The following is a 21,503-nucleotide window of genomic DNA, read 5'->3' on the forward strand; positions in this document are numbered from 1 at the left end:
TTGACGTATTGTTGCAGTAAGAGCAAGAGGGTCAGAAGAATCCTGTTGAGGGAAAATATGATCCAGAAGATAAACTCGAAATAATCTCTCAGAGCACTCCGAAACAGTATCGGAATAATCCTAGAAACGATCACAAAATAGCGCTAAAATTATTCAGAGAAATTCAAAAACAATTCCAAAGTATCGGAAATAGTTCCAAAACAATTTGCAAATGGTTCCTACAAACTTTAACAACATTAGTCAAGGTCCATATACTGAAAATTTTAAAAATAAAAAAAAAACTATTCCCAGCGGGTCTGCGTTTCCATTAGACAAAAATATACGTATATAAATCATAGAACTCCGTCCGCCATTCTGGCACGATAGAGCTACAAAACGAATTAAGAAATAATCAGAATTTTACGCTTTTCAAGTGCCGTGCAATTTTCCCTTCGACAAAAACATAGCAAATAGATCATTGCAGGCTATCAGCTTTCACTAAACGGACTCCCTAACAAAGAAGCGTTGAGACGTAGGAAAATTTTCAAAAGTTTTCCTGTCTCGCCATACAATCTGCCTTCATATTAAAAAAAAAAATGTGTTTATTTGAAGAGCTGTCTTGTTCTAAAGCTAAAATTTGACTTCTTAGCACTTTCAGTTCTCACTTTGTTCTATTTTCATTGTAAACAGTTTTGTCTTTTTAACTTGAAAGGAATTAAATACATTTGAATGAGTCTAAAACTTTTTTTGCTCAATGACGAATGAAAAGTAGCAATTTCAAGCCAAATCATATGTAAACATATTTAAATATTATGGTGTCCGTTATTTACAAACTAAGTTTTTTTGATGGCGCTTGATATGTTTCAAGTCTTAAACTTAAAACGAACTATCGAGCTAATAAAAGTAAAAAAAGGTAAACAGAAGTACGATATGTTTTAGAATGAGTTTAAAAGGATTTTGGAAACTTTTATTTAAAAAATTGTTCGTAAAAAAGTTGGCTTATAACAATGAGGGCCCACATGCAGAACATACAGAGTCAACTCAGTAAATTCAGAGTTAAGTAACTCAGGCCCACTTGCAGAACGGCATGTTATCTTTTGACTCAGAGTTAACTTGACATGAGGGGTTAAACTCATACATTTTTGACAAATTTTTAAGATTAACTCTGAGCTAAAGAAATAACTTGCTCTTCTGCAAGTGAGCCTAAGAGTCGAATTGATATTTATTTAACCCAAGCAGTGACTTGCAGAACTGAAAAATCACATAGAGTTAATTAACTTTGGCCTGTTATTGTTATTCTAATTTTGTTTATTTTTTTGTCATCTTGGTAATCTGGTTCGCTCGCCTGCTCAATGACATCACCCAAAAACCTTTAAGATTTTGAGCGGCATCTTTGTATTAACATATTGTATATATTAGGTATGCACATATGTGATTGAAATAAATATATATTTATGCATACATATATATAAATAAATACGAATGAACTTGACATTTCACCTTTTTTGTAATCACAAAAAAAGTTTTGCACTGAATGCGACTTTTAATTAGCATCACAATGAAAGTTGAAAAACTTAAACAATTTTATGGTAATAAATCTAATTCGGCAGACAATTGAAAGGTGATGAGATAACCAAAACTAAAAATGTGACTTTATATAAATATGAAATCCGTGATAAGTGTTCTTGAATATAAAATTATTTCACAAAATAGGACTAAGAATAGAACCAAGGAACGTAACGCCTGTTAGCAGCGCAGAAGAAATCGGCAGCACGATTCAAGGATCAGGCTAATGTTTCTCAATCTAGCAACCGTTTTTTCTTGAACTAACATTATGGTTTTTTTTTAAGTAAAAGTTTATATCCTAAAACCATAATTTGTCATAATACGAAAAGTACGTTTGTGTGATATTTGAACTGGCGAGTACATAGTTAAAAGAAACTATTAAGTTTAAAGTTGTGCAGTTAAATAAATTGAGAGTTATTTGTGTTTAGTTTAGAGTTGCTTAAATCTAGTTTAATTAAGATTAGGCTAGTTTAATTTAGTTAAGTTTAGTTTTGTTTAAAGTTTTCCTATTTCAGTTTAATTAAGAGGTACTTAGTTTAGTTCACAGTTAATTCTTTTTATTTTAGTTTAGTTTAATGTAGTTCAGTTCATAGTTAGTTCAGTAAAAATAAAGTTTAGTTTAGAGTTGGTTAGCAAAATTCACATTAAATTTAGTTGAGAATTAGTTTAGTTAATTTAAATTGACTTAGTTCAGTTTAGTTTAGAGTCAAGTAGTTAAGTTTAATTCAGTTCAGTTTTGTTTCAAGTCGTTTTAGTTTGGTTCAGTTTAGACAGTTTTGTTTATGGTTAGTTTATTTGAATTATTTAAACAAGTCTAAGTTAGCTTAATTTAATTAAAAAAAATAATTAATAAATGTAAGGCGCGATAACCTCCGAAGAAATTTTAGGCCGAGCTTCTCTTCCAATTTGCGCCGTGCTCCTCTTGATTTTTCCTACAAATTGGCCCGACGGGACCTACAGGTTTTATGCCGACTCCGAACGGCATCTGCAAGGCAGATGAGTTTTCACTGAGAGCTTTTCATGGCAGAAATACACTCGGAGCGCTTGCCAAACACTGCCGAGGGGCGACCCCGCTTAGAAAAGTTTTCTTCTAATTGAAAAACCTTATTTCTAAAATTTTGATGTTGCTTTACCCGGGGTGTGAACCCAGGGCATTCGGTGTGGTAGGCGGAACACGCTACCATCACACCACGGTAGCCGCCATTAATTTAATTTAGCTCAGTTTATTTTTGAGTTATTTTAGTTCAATTAAATTCAGTTTAGAGCCGGTTAGTTTGGTTTTATTGAGAGTTTCTTTTTACATTTACTTTAATTTAATTTAGTTTAGAATTCGTTTAGCTTATATCAGTTTAGTTTAAATTGATTTAGCTCAGTTTAGTTTTGATTTAGTTTAGAGTAGGTATTTTAAAATAGCTTTATTTAGAGATAGTTTAGTTTATACATAATTTGATTTAGTTTGAGGAGAATTTAATTGAGTTTACTTTAGTTTAATAAGTTTAGTTCAGATTCGGTTTAATTTAGTTTACTTTAGAGTTAGCTTAGTTTAATTAGTTTAGTTTAGAGGTATGTAGTTTAGTTAAGAGTAGTTTACAACTAATTTAATTAATTTAGAGTTAGTTAAGTTTACTTTAATAAAGTCTCTTGTTTCACTAGCGCTGCATAAAACTATCGACAAGTGTCTGGGACCACCCACGTTAAAATACTTAATTGAAAATCACATTTTCCTAAAAGCAACAAACACCGATAAAATGATGGGAGAAGGTTGCGAAATATATATATAATAAGTCAGCAATACCACCATTGGGAAGTTTCTTGAGGATAAATATTAGGGGAACGAACATGCCATGAACCAGACGGGACCATTTTGATCTTCCAAGGTTCCTGTGGTCATAGCCAATGAGCTTTATTTTCCAACTAAGCAGATATACTGTGAAGGTATGAAGAAGTGTTCTTTCTGTTCGGAGGACTTAAATGTGGAATCGATAAGTCGCTTTTCTTGTAAATGTGAAGTTCTGCAGATAATGTTCCTAAAATTTATCAGTTGTCCGTTCAGTTCAACCTCCCTCCTAAACTTGAAACTTATGTTGAGCGGTTTTAAATGCTTTGTTTGAAAAAAAAAACCACCTGAACTTGTTTTTAATTATAACAGTGGTTTTTATTATATGTATCTGACAATGGGCGTATATGTTATTCATATTGGGCTCGAAAGCTCAATTACCAAGGTCCTTTCGAGGTGCGAAGTTGTTTGCACATGTACCCACATATAGTATACATTTTTCACCTTGCAAATTATGTGAAAACAACTTCAGAAGTCAAAAAAACATAAGGGGAAAATATAGAGCTTCTGGATTTGATCATTCGTTTCTATATAGCAAAGAGTAAATAGTTCAATAGGGGTCAGGAAGAAAAGATATTGTTGGACGAAAGCATTCACTTAGCTTATTCTTAAAATGATTGAGAATGAGACCACTATTCAGGCAGGGAGAATAACTGCTGAGTTTAAATACCACCTAATGTATTTTAAGTAACATCTGACCACCAAAAAAATGGAGAAACATAAAATGGAAATAAATAAAACACAATAAAAAGGGCACTACATACCAATAATAAATGTTTGTATTCATCAAACACGGGGTTCAGCGCTGCAGTTGCCATTAAACGAATGGTTAGAAGCAAAAAGTTGGTCAGCAAAGATGAACAGCTACAATTTAAACATTTTTTTTTTTATTATTTTCACAAGTGGTTCTGCTTATAGCAGAGACCGCCGAAGAACGTTGACGCAAGTTATAGTTGTAGTTTTTTTTTTTTTTCAAGTTTTATTTGTGACTGCAATCCACTTTTTGGTCAATTGGCTATTTGTGCTCAGCAGATATTTAACTTTGTGGTTAGAACTCTTTTGCTGGATTTCTTTATGCAGCCGTTTGCGCAATTCTTTAGGTTGATTTTATTTATTCACTTGATTTCTTCATTGCTTGTTGTGTTTTTTGTAAGACCACTTCAATATTTTTTTTTTTTATTATTATTTGCACCTTTCGATTTCTTAAGCAAATTTGTATATCTTTTGTTTATTTTACTTTTTTTTTACTTTGCCCGTTTGTATCTTGTTTGGTTTTCTTTTTTTTTAGTTTTATGTATGTATTCGCTGTTGCTTTTTCTCAAAATTTGGTGAATGCACTTCGAACTTATGTTTGATTCTTGCTTCGCTAGCAATATTCTTGCTTTTTAACTTCTGTTAGTTTCGTCTTTTTTCTGTTGTTTGTTTACTTCCAGGAAAATGTCGCCATTGAATGCAATGAACTTTTGGTCTGCGCTTATAAAACTTTTTTCAGCTTTTTGGCTCAGCTTTTTTCGTTATTTATTTTTTAAAACTGTCTGTTGTTGTTGTATTTATTACACGTCTACCTTCTTTGTTTTTTATTCTTTTCACTTTTTGTGTTCTGTTTGCTGTTTTTTTACGTACAAAAATTGCAGACTACAAAACTCAATTCTGAGTTGGTTTTTAAGTTTATGTTTTTGTTTTTTTTTTACTTTTTTTATTATGCACCCAATTTTATCTGCCCCAACTGGTTGTTGTTTGCTAGTTGCTTTTTTTCGTAAAACAATTAGTCTTGCCGCGCACCTCCTTTACTTTAAGGGAATTTGTCCGCGGATGGGATTTCGTTGGCGACTCTGGCTACTCAAATTCCTGCGGTTGGTTGTCTAACTTTTAATGTGTTGATATGTGTGTTTTATCTTCTTAAGTTTTTTGTTTCACTGAGGTTTTTCTTTTTTGGTTTCAAAGAATGCAATTAATTTGTATGTTGAACTCTGATTGGCGTTTATAAGAAATTCCTTAGAATTTTTTCTAAAGAATTTTAATCAATATTGTAATAATCATCTTAGCTTTTTCATAACAATTTTAAATAAGCTTTTCAATGGGTCCCATAACTAAAATGTATCAAAAATTAAAATCTTGATTAAGTATGTACTGAATTTCATTCAGAGTACAAGATCTAAAAACTTGTATTTATTTTGTTCATTTTATGGTATTATCAACTCTATTGTAAGGTCCTAATGAAGAAAAGGCTGATGGTTCTTAGGAATGACGCCATAAAACCAGACAGGTGGAGTCAGTAGGGAAGTTCCATGAGAAAGTGAACCTTGGTGCGGAATTAATTTGTCTCATAAAACTGTAGACAGTTTGCATACAAATCTTGTAAAAACCTAGAATCGTCCTAAAAATATTAAATGGAATCTTTAAATAAATAAAAAAAAAAATAATAAATGTAAGGCGCGATAACCTCCGAAGAGATCTAAGGCCGAGCTTCTCTTCCAATTTGCGTCGTGCTCATTTTGATTTCCTCTACAAATTGGCCGGACGGGACCTACATGATGTTATGCCGACTCCGAACGGCATCTGCAAGGCAGATGAGTTTTCACTGAGAGCTTTTCATGGCAGAAATACACCCGGAGCGCTTGCCAAACACTGCCGAGGGGCGGCCCCGCTTAAAAAAATTTTCTTCTAATTGAAAAACCATATTTCTAAAATTTTTGATGTTGCTTTGCCCAGGGTTTGAACCCAGGGCATCCGGTGTGGTAGGCGGAGCGCTACCATCACACCACGGTGGCCGCCGTGTACCTTTTTTCCTCTTAAAGTAAACAGCTGATTTAGCAATTTCATTTAGGTTGCAATAGCTTGTTTGGAAAAACCTGCAAACAAAAAGCAGAATATACCCGCGGTAGGTATGCCTGTCGTATGAGGCGACTAAAATACCAAATTGATTCAAAGGGTTGTGTAGCGCAACCGTCTCAAGGGGTTGCCAGCGCAAAGTATAGCTTTTCTAACCTAATTGTCAACCTCACCTATCCATGGGAAATCCTGTTTCATTAACAAACGAGGCTCTGGCGACCCCGAACTCCTGATGGGTCTAGGGAATGGGAGGGCGTGATGGCCTAGATAGTTTCATGTGCTCATACCAAATCGCTCCCGAGATGGCCGGGTTAGTGCTTTTATGGTGCTTGTGACTGGAACGTACCGGATCTGCATTCGGCAAAGGAACCTTAACATCGAAAACACTCCGCAAGGCCTTCGGGGAGTGCCCTTATGGCAGAAATGCATTCGGAGGTTTGTCGAAGCACTTCCGATGGGCGACCCTGTTTAGAAAAACTGTTTTCTTAATAGTAAAAACAATTTTCTAAATTTGTGACGTTTTTTTTTTGTCCGGGAGTTGAACCCAGGAACGCCGGTCCCTACGGCGGCAGCAATTATTAAGCAAAGGTAAACCGAAATAAGTTCCGTTTGAGCATAGTTGAACCTAAGAAGAACTAACAGAAAACCTAACAGTTCATTGAACTTATTAAATTTTTTCTTAATTTTACTTACATTTATAAAATTGTTCATTACATTTGCATTGTATGTACATATGCATGTATGTGTTTTTTTTTTAATATAATATAATAATAGTATGTAAGTCGTAGTTAGGTACATAGGTAGGTACCTACATTTTTATGTAAAAAGGTACATACATATATATTATGTATGTATGAACTTGTAAATAGGTAGTTTTGCATCGTTGTATATATGTATGTAAGTAGGTACCTCCAAATAATTCTTTAAAACAATTTTGTGCTCATTTCAATACCCGTATGTAACACATGTACATATGTGCCTACATAAGTAGATACGTATTTATTTGTTTGCATTTATATTTAAAATCCGCTAAAACGTGCCTATTTTTATTTTCTCACACTATTTTTATGCCGCTTTTCTTGTATTCGCACACAATTCTGTTTTTATTTTTATGACAAAAAGAAAATTAAATTTTTTTTATTTTTCCAATTTGAAACGCACACGCGTCAATTTCGTCTATGCACATACATATGGCTGTATATGCATGTGTATGTACATATGTATGTAAGCATGCAGATGCCTTCAATATGCAACAGGCTGACAATAAGCAAACGTAACGTTCTTACACGCCTTTTCTTTTCAACATTTTTTTCTGTTCTTTATGATTGTAGACCATCAACAACCGTAGATTGCACTACACTGCACTTTTGTTGTTTCATCACACTTTTTGTTTGTATTGTATTATATGTTTTCTTGTAGTTAACTGCAGTTTAAGAACTGTTCACTTGCTCTCAATTTTGCCCACTTTTGGTTTACTAAATTTTCCTTTATTTCTTCTACGAACTTTTAATTCATTTCAGTATATATTTCTTTCATAATTTTTATTGTATTTGTTTTAAAACCTCTTAAATTGTTTCAATGCACTTTAACATTTTTGATTTCTAAATTTTCCGTTGCACACCACCACTTTGGCAAGTTGACGTTTTCAAACTGTTCGATTGTTCGGCTACAATTTTTTCTTAACGTTTACACTGTTGCTTTCTGTTCTGTTGCCGTTTGCGGTGGATGTTTCTTGTTTATTTATTTTTACCGCTCTCATTTTTTGTATTCGAGTTCGAACAACGAATATTATTGTTAGAAACGAGCTCGTTTAATTCACTCTCTTAGATATATGTAAGTTCTCTCTTATAAGTAGATACAGTGGTGGCGTGTGATGTTATTACGTCATTGATGAAATATTAGAATATCATTACATTATTTCAGCTTCTTGTGATATGGTGCCCAATAGGGACTACAATAGAGATCCCATGTTGTTTGAAGCTCAAAAGTAAACTTTAATTTATTTAATAATTTGGGAAAAAATTTAATCAGGACGGAAAAGGGGACAGCTCTTTCGATTATACCTTGTAAATCTCTTCAAAGGCTTTTTCTCTCAGGAGTGGGACTCGAACCCGCACTCCCATGATTGTTGAAGTGTTACAAACGTATTCAGCCACCTCATGCCTTAGTTGTTGTAAACTTGTATTTTATTCTTTGCACATTACAAACTGTGTATGTTATCATGTGTTAAAGTTATCCTTTTTGTTGGTGGCGGTTTCAAAGGATCTGGTATTTGCTTTATCCTATTTATAGAAATACAAAGAACTGACTAATGTTGTCTATTTGTATGAATTAAGCGTGGATTGCCCTCATTACTTTAAAGGTATAAAAACATTAATTTTTAATGCACTAAATTTTTGCTAGAAGGTCTGTTTTGAAAGGATTTTTTATAGCTTAGTATCATATCAAGCGAAAAGTCAATAGGGGTATTTTTTCTGCCTAGAATCCATAGAAAACGTATTTAGTCTTCCATTTCACTGTCAGAAGTACCCGCAACAGCAAAATAAATTTGTGAAACTTTTTCTACGGTTTCTACTAATAGAAAAAATTATTGTGATTACATCTCAAACTCATTAAATTTACGAATGAAATATTTAACGAATATAACTTGTTGTGAACGTATTCAGTATAATAAAAATTAGCCTCAAAATAAGGTCGTGTTTGTTACAACAGTTATAGGCGGTTTTGCATTTTCATCGACGATATGTACATTTGTCCTTACGCTAATTGATAATAGCTGTGTTTCTTACATTTATATACGTTTACGCTTAAACTTTATATGGACTGCTAAGCGTTAAACTTTATCTACTCTTCTGAAACTGCTGTGTAGAAAATTAGCACTCCTAAATTTCAATACGCATTATACTCAGATGCAACTGAAATAAGTGTCTATGTTTCACCTCTACACTAATTATACATATAGTTTTATTTGTACAAATGGTGTGTGTCCATTATTCACCGCAACCGATTCAGCTATAAGTTATACACAGACATACAACAGAGGTTTGTGTCTTCGCTTTTCGGTACAACATGTTCTGTAGCTAGTTGCCGCTATATGGGTCTCCTAAGCATTATCTAAGTGAGGATAAGCGCTTTTTTACCCGCAAACGTAGCCGTATATTCGTGTAAACAAATAGCTAATAACGAATAAATTTTAGAGATTCTGATACTTTTTCGGGTTCCAGCACTAGAGAGAAGCACGTAAGAATAGAGAAACGTCAAAAAATTTGTAAGGCTGACCGACAGATTTTAGAGCTAAAAGTCTAGTTCCTAGGGATGGATTGTATGTATATAAACGCGTTTGTGGATTTATCGTACACTAAAGCGCTTGATAAAAAGAAGTAAGAATCATCCTAGCAAAATCGTAACCCTTATATTTGCATTGTCATCGTGCTCTAAACTATGACCAATATTTGAAATCTGTACTTTAGAGCATTTTTATTGTAGTAGATATGGACCACGGGGGCTGTACTCCGAGGTCGTAGTGTAGTCTGGGTTCAATAACACTGGGTCACAAATTCCATTTTTTTTTCTGCACCAGAGACACCATTATGAAACTCCTATGTAAAATCACGCCATGATTTCGAAAATCAGGTTATTTTTAATTCTATGGTAACGTTTTTGAGATATTTACGAATAACGGTTTTTAAAAAAAAAAAAAAAAAAAAAATTGGATCCACTTAATTATATATATCTCAAGAACGAATTGAGCACTTCAAAACAGTTTGAAGCTGTTAAAAGGTAATAAAATTTGCTATAAACTGTGCATACAACACTTTTTGCTAGGCCCTGTAGATTCAAAGATAACGAAAAATCATTACGGATTTTTTCCATTTTTTTTTTAAGAATATAAAAAAAATTGTACTTTGCGAGTAAGGATCTTGAAAAGCTTTTTATTTTTTTGCAGATTTGTTTTTTCCTCTCTAAGCTCTGTTTTATTACAAAAAAATAAGCTTTCATCCAACAAAATCGATGGACTAATACAAAAGTCAGGGTACTTAAGTATTAAATGGGAACATTCTCATGAATGCTTATAACTTTTGTATTGGTCCATTGATTTTGTTGAATGAAAGCTTATTTTTTGCAATAAAACAATGTTTGGAGAGGAAAACAAAAATCTGCAAAAAAAATAAAAAGTTTTCGAGATCCTTCTCGCAAAGTACACATTTTTTATAAGCTTTTATTTACTTTCACTTTTGTTGTCTGTAATGGAATCTTCCAAGTTAAATTTGATACACTTCCCGGTGTCCGATTAAGCTGAAATTTTGCACACATCTATAACTCCGATGACAATGCAATATTACTTTGTTAGAATTCGTTAAATTAATCGATAACACAGTTATCGGTAAAGATTTGTATTTACTTTGGCATAACAGCCTAAGTCCCATACAAACACGCCGGTACCTATTCGTGGATTGTGATATTTGGATGTGGTGAATCACGTGTCACGCGTGGTGAATCTCATCGCTTGCGAAAAGCGGAGACACAACCCTCTGTTGTATTTCTGTGTATAACCAACATAGCTGAATTTTGAAGGCTGTTTAACCCTGTAATCTTTTCTGTAATTTATTTTGCTTTTGGAAAAATTACCTATTTGAAAAAAGCTGGCTGAAAAATATTGGCATAACAGCTTAAGTTAAATCAAGAATGGAAAATCTTTGGAAAATTTGAGCAGATGTGGCAATTTCGCGCGTCCGTTGAACGAAATATTGACAATCTGCTTATCATCGCTAAGAAATTAGCGACATTCCACAACTAAGCAGCACTTTAGCAATACTACTGTTATTATTTGGCCGCTCAAACACACAAATATTAATTGTGCATTAAATCTAAAATATACAAATACACCATAATAATTTACACGGCCAAAGCCATAATAATTCACACGGGTCATCAATTCTTTCTCTGATTCAAAATCTGAACTACCAGCGCTACCGTCAACAGCTCAGTGTCATCACTGCCAGTAGCGCCAATAACACCAAACTCGTGCCTGACACACAAAAGTCGTTTCACTCAATAGCGCAAGTAAAATGTACTACGCACTCACTACTAAGAAGCGTCAAAAATTCGCTTGGAGTAATTTCGTCAATGAGCTACCATTTAGCTGGCACCGCATTGGCGCTGGCGCCATGCAATTTACATCACTAAAATTGCGCGAATGCCCAGGCTCATGACTTCAATACTTATATTTACAATGCTTTAAACTTTAAATACACCTCTGAAGTTGCTGCGCATAAAATGTGTACTAATAAATTCCAATACGCATTATACGCAGATGTAACTGATATATGTGTTTTTGTTTCACCCCCTATACTTATATTTAAAGCTTTTATAAGAACAAGCTTCTATTACTTGTTAATAAAACGAACTAAAAAGTAAAAAATAAAATTAAAGAAAAAAAACTTTTTTAAAAATAAGCTTTTATTATTTTGGTTAATAAAATTAACTAAAAAGTAAACAATAAATTGACTCTAAAGAAATATAACACTTTATAAGTTCATTGTAAGCTTAAACGATAATTAGGCTTTTTCGTCTGCGACAAAAAAATTCTATATTGTACATAATTATATATTTTTAACATTAAAACTTTACACCTAAATTATTAAATCTTACAGTTTATATCACAGTCCTAATTGTTCTAATAAAAGCGTGTTACATTGCGATAGCAAGAAAAGGAGATCCTAAATGTTCTTAATTATACCATCAAAATTTAACACGTTTTTTATTAGAACAATTAGGACTGTGATATAAACTGTAAGATTTAATAATTTAGGTGTAAAGTTGTAATGTTAAAAATATATAATTATGTACAATATAGAATTTTTTTGTCGCAGACGAAAAAGCCTAATTATCGTTTAAGCTTACAATGAACTTATAAAGTGTTATATTTCTTTAGAGTCAATTTATTGTTTACTTTTTAGTTAATTTTATTAACCAAAATAATAAAAGCTTATTTTTAAAAAAGTTTTTTTTTCTTTAATTTTATTTTATATTTTTACAAAAAAAGTAAAAAAATGCGTAATGTTTGTTATCTTTGAATCTGCAGGGCCTAGCAAAAAGTGTTGTATGTACAGTTTATAGCAAATTTTATTGCCTTTTAAAAGTTTCAAACCGTTTTGGAATTACTCAATTCGTTCTTGAGATAAATATGATTAAGTGGACCCAAAATTTTTTTTTTTTTTTTTAAAAACCGTTATTCGTAAATATCTTAAAAACGTTACCATAGAATTAAAAATAACCTTGATTTTAGGAATCAGGGGGTGGTTTTACATAAGAATTTCATAATGGCGCCTCTAGTGAATTTTGGCTGTAAACGAGTGTAATTAGCCATCAGTGTATTTTGTGATGTCATCAAGGCCCGTTATCAAATTCTCTTCACCCATCTTTGGGAACATAGCGCATAGCATCATAGTGGACTCGGTTGCCACACCATGTTTTCATTTGGAACCAAAATTCATCGAAAAAAAGGATTCAAATCTCAAAAAAAAGGACCAAATTTTTGTTTTATTTTATTGGTATACAGACAATTCGGCAGTTTACTAGAGTGTCGTATTCGTTGTAAAATATAAAAATTTTAGGACGTTTCCATGGTTTCTTAAAAAAAATTCTTGGCTTCAATTCAAACTGCACAAACAAAAATAATGTTTACCTTTAGGTATTACATTTTCGAATTTCTAGGATAAGTATAAATTTATGGCACAGTTAGGTTTTAGTAAGGAACGGTTAAAAAAATTACGTTGTGGCTAACTCAGTAAATCGTTAATAAAATTAAGCACTGCGGTTAATGCTATTTTAATAGATGATAAATTTGTAAACTTCATGCCCGATCCTATGTTCAGAAAGTGTGAATTTTTAACGCAAATTTACTGAATCATCGTCTTAAAGTTTTAACTGTGCAATACTGGAACCGGACTACATGTAATGAGTACGGAAAACTAGTTAACAGTGTGGTTATTGAAGTTTATGGGGTTCTGCAGCACCTACAGTAAAAATTTTACACAAAACACTTCCGAAATCAAATCTCTTTTGAATTAGCTTCAAAAGCTGAATATAAAAATAAATTTTTTAATCGCAATTCGTTGTACATTTGTAAAGCCATGGGTTTCAAAAAGGATTTATATCATATTTCCAGGTAAAATTATGTTTGTGACAAGATATTTAGTTTTCAAGTATCCTTCGGGGCTTTACATCTCAATAGTCCTGAAATTCCTTAAACTCATTGAGCTGCTTTGAGCTGGGTGAGAAAGATTTAAATATCGACACTCCAAACGAGAAGTAACGCTTTCAAAATTTTGCATAGATTTTTTTTGTAAAAAATGTTAAAGCTGTGACTTTTTGTTTGGCACGTTGTACTTCACAAACTTTCAGTATCTCTCGGTATGCTTGAACATAAATTAGGCGAGTGGCAAGCGCACTCTATATAAACAAATTAGTTTCATTCTTTTACTTAGTTTTCAGTTCATTGTCGTATTTCTTAGAGACACTCGTGTGTTTAAAATACATTTTTTTAGCTCGACTAGTTATAAAAATCTGTCATGAAAAGTTTTTGATAACCAATCGAAATATCTAACCACTTCAACAAGACTTGTATCTGATAATTCTGTTGTTTCATCATAAATTATTGACTATGTGTTTGCCCAAAGATCCAACACTTGTCTTTTTAATGCCTAGCCTAAATTATATTCTTGGAGAAATGTCATTATTCTGCTACATTTTATTAACTGAGCAATTTTTGTGGTAAGAATTCCATTGAAGTAAATTTAAAAAGAAAAAAACGTACTACAATCGCGGTTACTACCTAAAAAGGACCAAAATTGAAAAAAAGACACCAGCGGCCCAAATGAGGTTGGAAGGAACCATTTTTGGTCCAAATGGACCAAAGTGGCAACCGTGATAGTGGATATATTAAGCATTGTGAATAATAACTAAGTGTGATATCTTATCTGTCAAATGCCTGACAGGATGTTCAATATGGCTACTTTTTAGCGTTTTGACAGGGTGTTCAATATGGCGGCACCTATCTTCAGCGGGTGATAGAAAGAGATACATAATGAGACAGCGATAGTCAAATACATATCAGGTGATACAATCACTTTGGAATTTTGATGTCTTTGCAGAAGATATCACACTTAGTTATCATTCACAATGCTATTAAGCTGCAGACACTGGTGCTTTATCGGTAACCGTATCGGTAACCTTATAACAGCTGATTCGACCAACCTTATGGGAATCAATGAAATCGATTATTGGCGCCGCTAACGATAAACAGCTGTTTACGTTAGGGATACGACTACAGCGATACGACATACGGCACGAATGACTCCCGCTTTACAGTCGAGCATATGCTTATAAAGCGCCAAATACACGACACGAACATTTCCGCGAACAGTCCCGTTACGTCATGTTTCTGCGACCTTTTCTGTCGTGTATGGTGATGTTTGCCAGTTCGTGCAAATGTTCGCCAAAAATCAAAATATTTTAATTTTTGGCGAACATTTGTGCGAACTGTTCGTGCGTGTATGGCGAAATAGCTCATAATCGTAGTAATTTCTGAACGGAACAGACGTGCGCGGAAAAGTAAAATGGACAATAAAAAATTTCTGAGTGAATTTATTGAAATGTATAAATCTTTGCCATCATTGTGGCAAGTAAAAAGCAAAGATTATTGTAATAGAATTAAAAAGAATAATGATTATGCGACTTTAATCGAAAAATTAAAAGAAGTAGATCCTGATGCCACAAAGGATACAGTTATAAAAAAAATAAGTAGTTTGCGGGCGCAATACCGGCGTGAATAAAAAAAAAAGAGAACTAATGTTCGGCCAAAAGTTCGTATGGTGTATGGCCAAAGCTGCGAACAAGATTGCGGAATGTTCGCGGAAATGTTCGTGTCGTGTATTTGACGCTTAAGGTAAAGTTGGAGACATTGGTGCTTTATCGGTAACCGTATCGGTAACCTTATAACAGCTGATTCGACCAATCTTATGAGAATCAATGCAATCGATTATTGGTGCCGCTAAGGTCATAACCGTATCGTAGCCAACCAATTGGGTTTTGGTTTACCGTCGTAACGATAAACAGCTGATTACGTTAGGGATACGGATACAGAAAGGCGAATCCATACCAGGTGGCAGCACCGCGTCAGCTGATTGGAACTTTTTTTTTTTGCAAAATATTGTATTATGTCAAACTCAAGGCGAATTCAAAATTTGTATTGTTTACATTTGAGTGTTTACAAATAATTGGTAAGTTATATTTAAAGCTTTCGGTGTTTGTTAATAAAACGAGTGCATATTTACGTAAAAAATAGTATAAAACTTGTTTAAAATGGGAAAGTGCGTTATTTGCTTAAAAAAAATTGAACGAGGGACTGGGCCGTTCTTCCAGGTGCCTGCCGATGACCAAAAACGTTTGTTGTGGGAAAGCAGCTGCCAAATGTACCTACGAAGGAAAGATTTCATTTGCGCAGAACATTTTTCGCGCGCGGACATGATTTGTGGTGGAAGGAAGGCAAGATTACTGCCAAAAGCAATACCATTTCGGCCTTTGGCAAATGATACAAGCACTATTTGTACGCCGGAAACTGAAGCTTTACACTGCGATCCATTACAAAACGAGTAAGTTGCCCTGTTACTTTCTAGTTGATATGCATACAAATATGCAATTATACACTAAATATGTTTTTTAACTAGTTCGGGGCAGTTTTCCAAAATGGACTTTGTAGGTACTGAGGACACTTCTCTGGCTACAGCAAGTAAAGATGTCCAAACGCAAACAGCAAGAGAGCTTGTAACGGACGCTGAAACCCAAACCCAGTAAGTGGCTGTAAAAAGGAATTGTGAATTAAAGTTTAATGCAATATCTTTTAATATTTTAAAATATTCTTGCAGCTGTATAATTTTCGAGGCGTTAATGGATCCCGAAATTAGGATATTAAAAAAACAGATAAAACAACTAAAGGAAGTCAACAAAGAATTGCGTCGTGAGCTTGACAAATCCAACCTTGTGCTCGATAATTTCAGAAAAATATTCACGGAAGGTCAAATACAGAAGATGGTTTGTCCAGGTATGTTAAAGGTTTTATTTTTTTTATTGATTGTGAGAGTAATTTTATAATTTAAACATAGATCGTAGGGTCTTTTGGGACTGGAAGGACATTTCGAGTGCGATATGCCTAAATGCGGCTGGACCGAGAGCTTATCACCACCTTTATGGCAAGGGGTTTCCACTTCCCCACGTCACCACTTTACAGCGTTGGCCTCGAAAGACCGATATGAGCGAGGGTCTTCTGGCTCCATCATTCGATGCGTTGGCACACATGTCTGAACTCACTGAGAGTGACAAAATGTGTGTTCTCTCTTTCGACGAGATGAAAGTCGCAGAGGCGTATGAGTATGATGAGCCAAGAGACCAAGCTCGACAGCCAGCGAAGATGGTGCAAGTGGTGATGGCGCGAGGGTTGCTTAAGTCATGGAATAAATAAAAAATAAAATAAAATAAATGTAAGGCGCGATAACCTCCGAAGAGATCTAAGGCCGAGCTTCTCTTCCAATTTGCGTCGTGCTCCTCTTGATTTTCCCTACAAATTGGCCGGACGGGACCTACATGTTTTATGCCGACTCCGAACGGCATCTGCCAGGCAGATGAGTTTTCACTGAGAGCTTTTCATGGCAGAAATACACTCGGAGCGCTTGCCATTCACTGCCGAGGGGCGACCCCGCTTAGAAAAATTTTCTTCTAAATGAAAAACCTTATTTCTAAAATTTTGATGTTGCTTTTCCCGGGAGTTGAACCCAGGGCATACGGTGTGATGGCGGAGCACGCTACCATCACACCACGGTGGCCGCTTTCGATACAAAAATGACGAAGGATATATTGTTTTCCATTATTGTGTCGTTAAAGGACATAAACGTCACAGTGGTAGCTATTGTTTGTGATCTGGGATCCACAAATCGCTCCCTTTATAACCAGCTAAAGATAAGCCCAGGTAAAATAGCACTTAATAACTTTCTTGGTTTTTAAATTATGCAATGTGAACGATGGTCAAATTTTTTTCCCTTCTTTTCAGATAAGCCTTGGTTTCAACACCCGTCGGACGAGACTTCGAAGGTCTATGTCTTCTCAGATGCGCCACATCTTTTAAAGCTGGTGCGAAACCATTATATAGATGACGAGATAATATGGTATGGACATCGCCTAGGCACAAGAACAATTTGCGATTTGCTGAATCACACTTCCGGCTCAGACGTGTCGATAGCTTACAAAATATCGCACGAACACCTTTCTGTACAAGGACCAGGTGGGTACTTACTGTTTTAAATTTAGTTGCAGATTATTGCATGAAGCATAAAATATAATGTGAAAACCTACAGCAAAATTTTTATATTCCTACTTATTGCGGCTGTAAATACTCTAAATTCCAATTAATACGTACTATGTGCTTATCGTTTCAGCACGACAAAAAGTGAAAACAGCAGCCCAGTTGTTTTCAAACACGGTTGCCAATGCCATCCGTTTACTAAACAGAAATATAAATTGTATGCAACGAATTTTACTCCTGGTACCGGTAGAACATTCAAGATGCCTCCAATAACGTAGCCATATATTTCCAAGTTTGAGCGTATACGTGAAAGTTTTTGCATAGAAGTACCAAAAAATTGACGAAGTTTCGTGTCCTATTCATTAGACTTGTGTAGCCCGCGTTGGTGACATTTGTTTAGTGTACACCATTTATGTTCCCACCAGTAAGATTCTGTAAGATCATGAATGTAATAAGTGATTATATATTGTTGTAAAAAATATTTTTATTTAGCATATCTACCCATAAAATCCATGTATCAAGTATGCCAAAAAGACCCGTACCTTTTTCCATTGCCGCAGACACTGCAGGTACATTTTCTTGAAGATTTTATTTTAAGAGATAAAGCATGCTTAAAGGCAATCCTGACATACGGCGCAAGTAATTCACATTACAATTCACGTTTTCATGCATTCACGTTATTAGGCAAAGAGCAAATGCATATTTATTAATTAATGCATATTAATTTTGTTTTTAATGAAAACGTCAGAATCGTTCGACTTTGACATAACACATTGAAGCGAATTTCGATTTTGACATATAAAAATGTGGCGAATACAGAATTTCGCCCAGGCCAATTATGATTTTGACATTAGTCCATCGAAATTACAAAAACAAAATACATGGGAAATGTGTGTATGTTGCCATGCTGCCACCTGTATAAATTCGCCTTGGGATACAGCGATACGACATACGGCACCAATGACTCCGGCTTAAACAATATACCCAGTACATAACTATATGTATGCAATATTTACTATAAGCATATGTACATTCATATACATAAATATGTATAAGGCTATTGCTAAATAGATGCATTTTGTAAAACCAGTGTTAATTTATTTTTCTCAAGAATTAATAAATTGCAAAGATGAAGATTTTTATGAATGGGTATTTATTGTTTAAATAAGTACATTCATACACACATACGGCTAGATAGTACAACGCACCCACAAGCAAACAAAACAACAAGAACAACAGCGGCTAAAGGCGTCACCGAGCAGATGTTTATTTATGCTAGCAAACTGTTATATTCGAAACAAAATAAGAGAATATATACAGAAAACAAATGGGAAAATTTGTTTCAAGAGAACTTAAGCACATGTGAAGAGAGCAAATTGTAATTAAATGTTCGAAAATTCGAAAATGCACTTTGGAATAACAGAGAATATAATATGTCAATCTTTTTGTTCGAATGCAGCTGCTGATTGCAATGCTGGGGTTTTGTTTTGTTGTTGTTTTTGCATGGAAAAGTAGATGGAAAGATGTTTATTTTGGGAAATAATAATTTGCACGCCCAACAGCACAAAAATGCTCATCCTAGTGGGAAAGATAAAATAATGGACATGAGAACGAAAGATTAAAAGAACAAATAAATTTGTGTCTACATTTTATCAGAGAAATGAAGTATGTGCATCCCGGTAAAGCTATAGGTAATCTTAACTTGGCATTGAGTATAGTCATAGCCAAAACATACAAAGTACATACATACATTTCTTACTTTTAAGGTTCACTTCATGGCGGTGGGGGACAAAGTTTCTAGAGTTAGTGAAGTCCTAACGCGAATAATGCCCAAGATCGGTGGCCCAGGCGAAGCTTCCAGTCAGCTATTATCCAACGTTATTAGCTCGATAATATTATATGCAGCACCACTAAGGCACGGATATAAAATGACACACCAAAAAGATATACATACATAGGTACTAGCAGCCTACTGCTATACAAATTGCGGTGTCCGACGACGCGGTCCATGTTTTATTCCGTAAAATTCCAGTAGATCTACTGTCAAGTGAAATGGCCGATCTGTCTGGCATTGGAATCGGCCGACCATCTGAATATGCCAAGAAAAGGCAAGGTCACGAACAATAGCTAGGTAGGAAGAATCGAGGAAAGGGCGCTGGACCGTCATGCTAGGTAGGAGTATAGCAGAATGGTACGAGCGGTGGCACGGCGAACTAAACTACCACCTCATGCAGATATTAAGTGGGCACGGCGGTTTCAAGGAATATCTACATAAGCGTAGGATAGAGAAACATCCATTCTGTCCACACTGTCTTACCGAATTGGAAAACGCAGAACACGTTATGTTTCATGTCGAAAGACTCTCTGTACACAGAGACATTGGAGAGCAGCCTTCCATTAGGAATTTAGTTCCACTAACGTGCAAACAAATAGATTGTTGGACTGCTGTAAGCAAGGTGGCCTTTCTAAATATGACGCAATTGATGCATGCTGAAAGGGAGAGCAGAGAAGTGCGCATGCAAAGCAGTAGCGACTAAATCGCCACTCAGATTTTTATCTTCTCCAACCCAATTGTCAACCTCATCTACCCGTGGCGAATTCTGTTTCTTTAGCAGCCGAGACTGTGGCGGTCCCAATTTCCTCATGGATGTAGGGGTTGGGAAGGCGGAATGACCTAGAAGATTTCACGTGGTCATACTAAATCCTTGTCGAGATGTTCGGGCTAGTACCTTAATGGTGCTTGTTACCGGAACGTACCGTATCTGCTTCTGGTAAGGGACCAGCAACATATCTGCGGTGAGAGTCGCGGGTCACTGTTCTATTGGACCGATGCAGTGACGGAAGCATATACCAACAAGGTCCCTCTGCAGCAGCCTTAAATATGAAGAAGAATATTGGACTTATGGACTGAAGGCCTTGGGGATGGTTGTCGATGTTGATGGTCCCTTTCTGGATGCAGATCCGGTACGTGCCGGTACCAAGCCCGACCATCTCGGGAACGATTTGTTATGACCACATGCGACCTTCTAGGCCATACCGCCCTCCCACCCCTAGATACATGAGGAACTTGGGGTCGCCAGAGCCTCGGCTGTTAATGAAACAGGATTCGCCACGGATAGGTGATGTTGACAATTGGGTTTGGAGAAGCTATATATTGTGCTGGTAACCTGAAAGGGTTGCGCTACAAAACCCCTTAAATCTATTTGGTATTTTAGTCGCCTATTACGACAGGCATACCTACCGCGGGTATATTCTAACCCTCTAACTCGTTGGGGGGATAATGTACTTATCACTTTCTCTGCCGCTGCACTCTGCAGAAGCTTTTAGGATGAGCAGGAGTTGGACTAGGTTGACAATAGAAAAGTAAAGTCCTCTCTCGGCAAACGAAAATCATACTCTACAAGCCACGTATCGTACCCGTCCTGCTATATGGTGCAGAAGCATGGACCATGACAACATCAGATGAAGCGCTCTGGGAGTGTTCGAGAGAAAAGTTCTTCGAAAGATTTATGGGTCTCTAGGCGAGAAGATTTAATGATGAGCTGTACGAGCTCCACGCAGACATCAACATAGTTCAGCGAATTAAAACGATGCGGCTGCGCTGTCTAGGCCATGTTATTCGAATGAAAGATGATGCTCCGGTTAAGAAAGTGTTTCTATCGGTAAGTAAGTATATGAATTTTTCTATAACAATCTTCCTAAGTTTGAGAATATGGATCCCTACTTTCTGATAATAATAAGAAATTAAAAAAAAAAAAAACAAATGAAGATCAACAAACCCAGCAGCTCATAGGTCAGTAAACATGTGTTAAGAAGAAAAACACAATAAAATACATTAAAACTATGGCTCATCAAGCAGAACAAGTATTTTTACAATATGAACGCCACCACGACTCAACACCGCCATCAAATGCCAGCTACCTTAGATCG

General features: G+C 35.2%; 1 protein-coding gene across 19 annotated transcripts in view; it reads right to left on the reverse strand.

The window, feature by feature from the left end:
• LOC137251357 (uncharacterized) overlaps window positions 1–21,503 on the reverse strand; it is a 447,872-nt gene that overhangs the window by 246,999 nt on the left and 179,370 nt on the right. For 2 of the 19 annotated variants that reach the window (XR_010953225.1, XR_010953226.1), the window contains exons 1-2: window positions 6,908–8,025; window positions 4,147–5,472 (exon numbers count right to left, since the gene is read on the reverse strand). The exons of 1 other annotated variant lie outside the window; for it this stretch is intronic. The gene's annotated coding sequence lies outside the window, so the exon portion shown is untranslated. Of the gene's footprint in view, window positions 1–4,146; window positions 5,473–6,907; window positions 8,031–21,503 lie in introns of those variants that run through there. 16 more of the 19 variants (XR_010953222.1, XR_010953227.1, XR_010953231.1 and 13 more) reach the window with 15 other exon arrangements.

The sequence above is a fragment of the Eurosta solidaginis genome, chromosome 4 (genome assembly GCF_040869045.1).
Source record: "Eurosta solidaginis isolate ZX-2024a chromosome 4, ASM4086904v1, whole genome shotgun sequence".
NCBI classification, from domain to species: domain Eukaryota; kingdom Metazoa; phylum Arthropoda; class Insecta; order Diptera; family Tephritidae; genus Eurosta; species Eurosta solidaginis.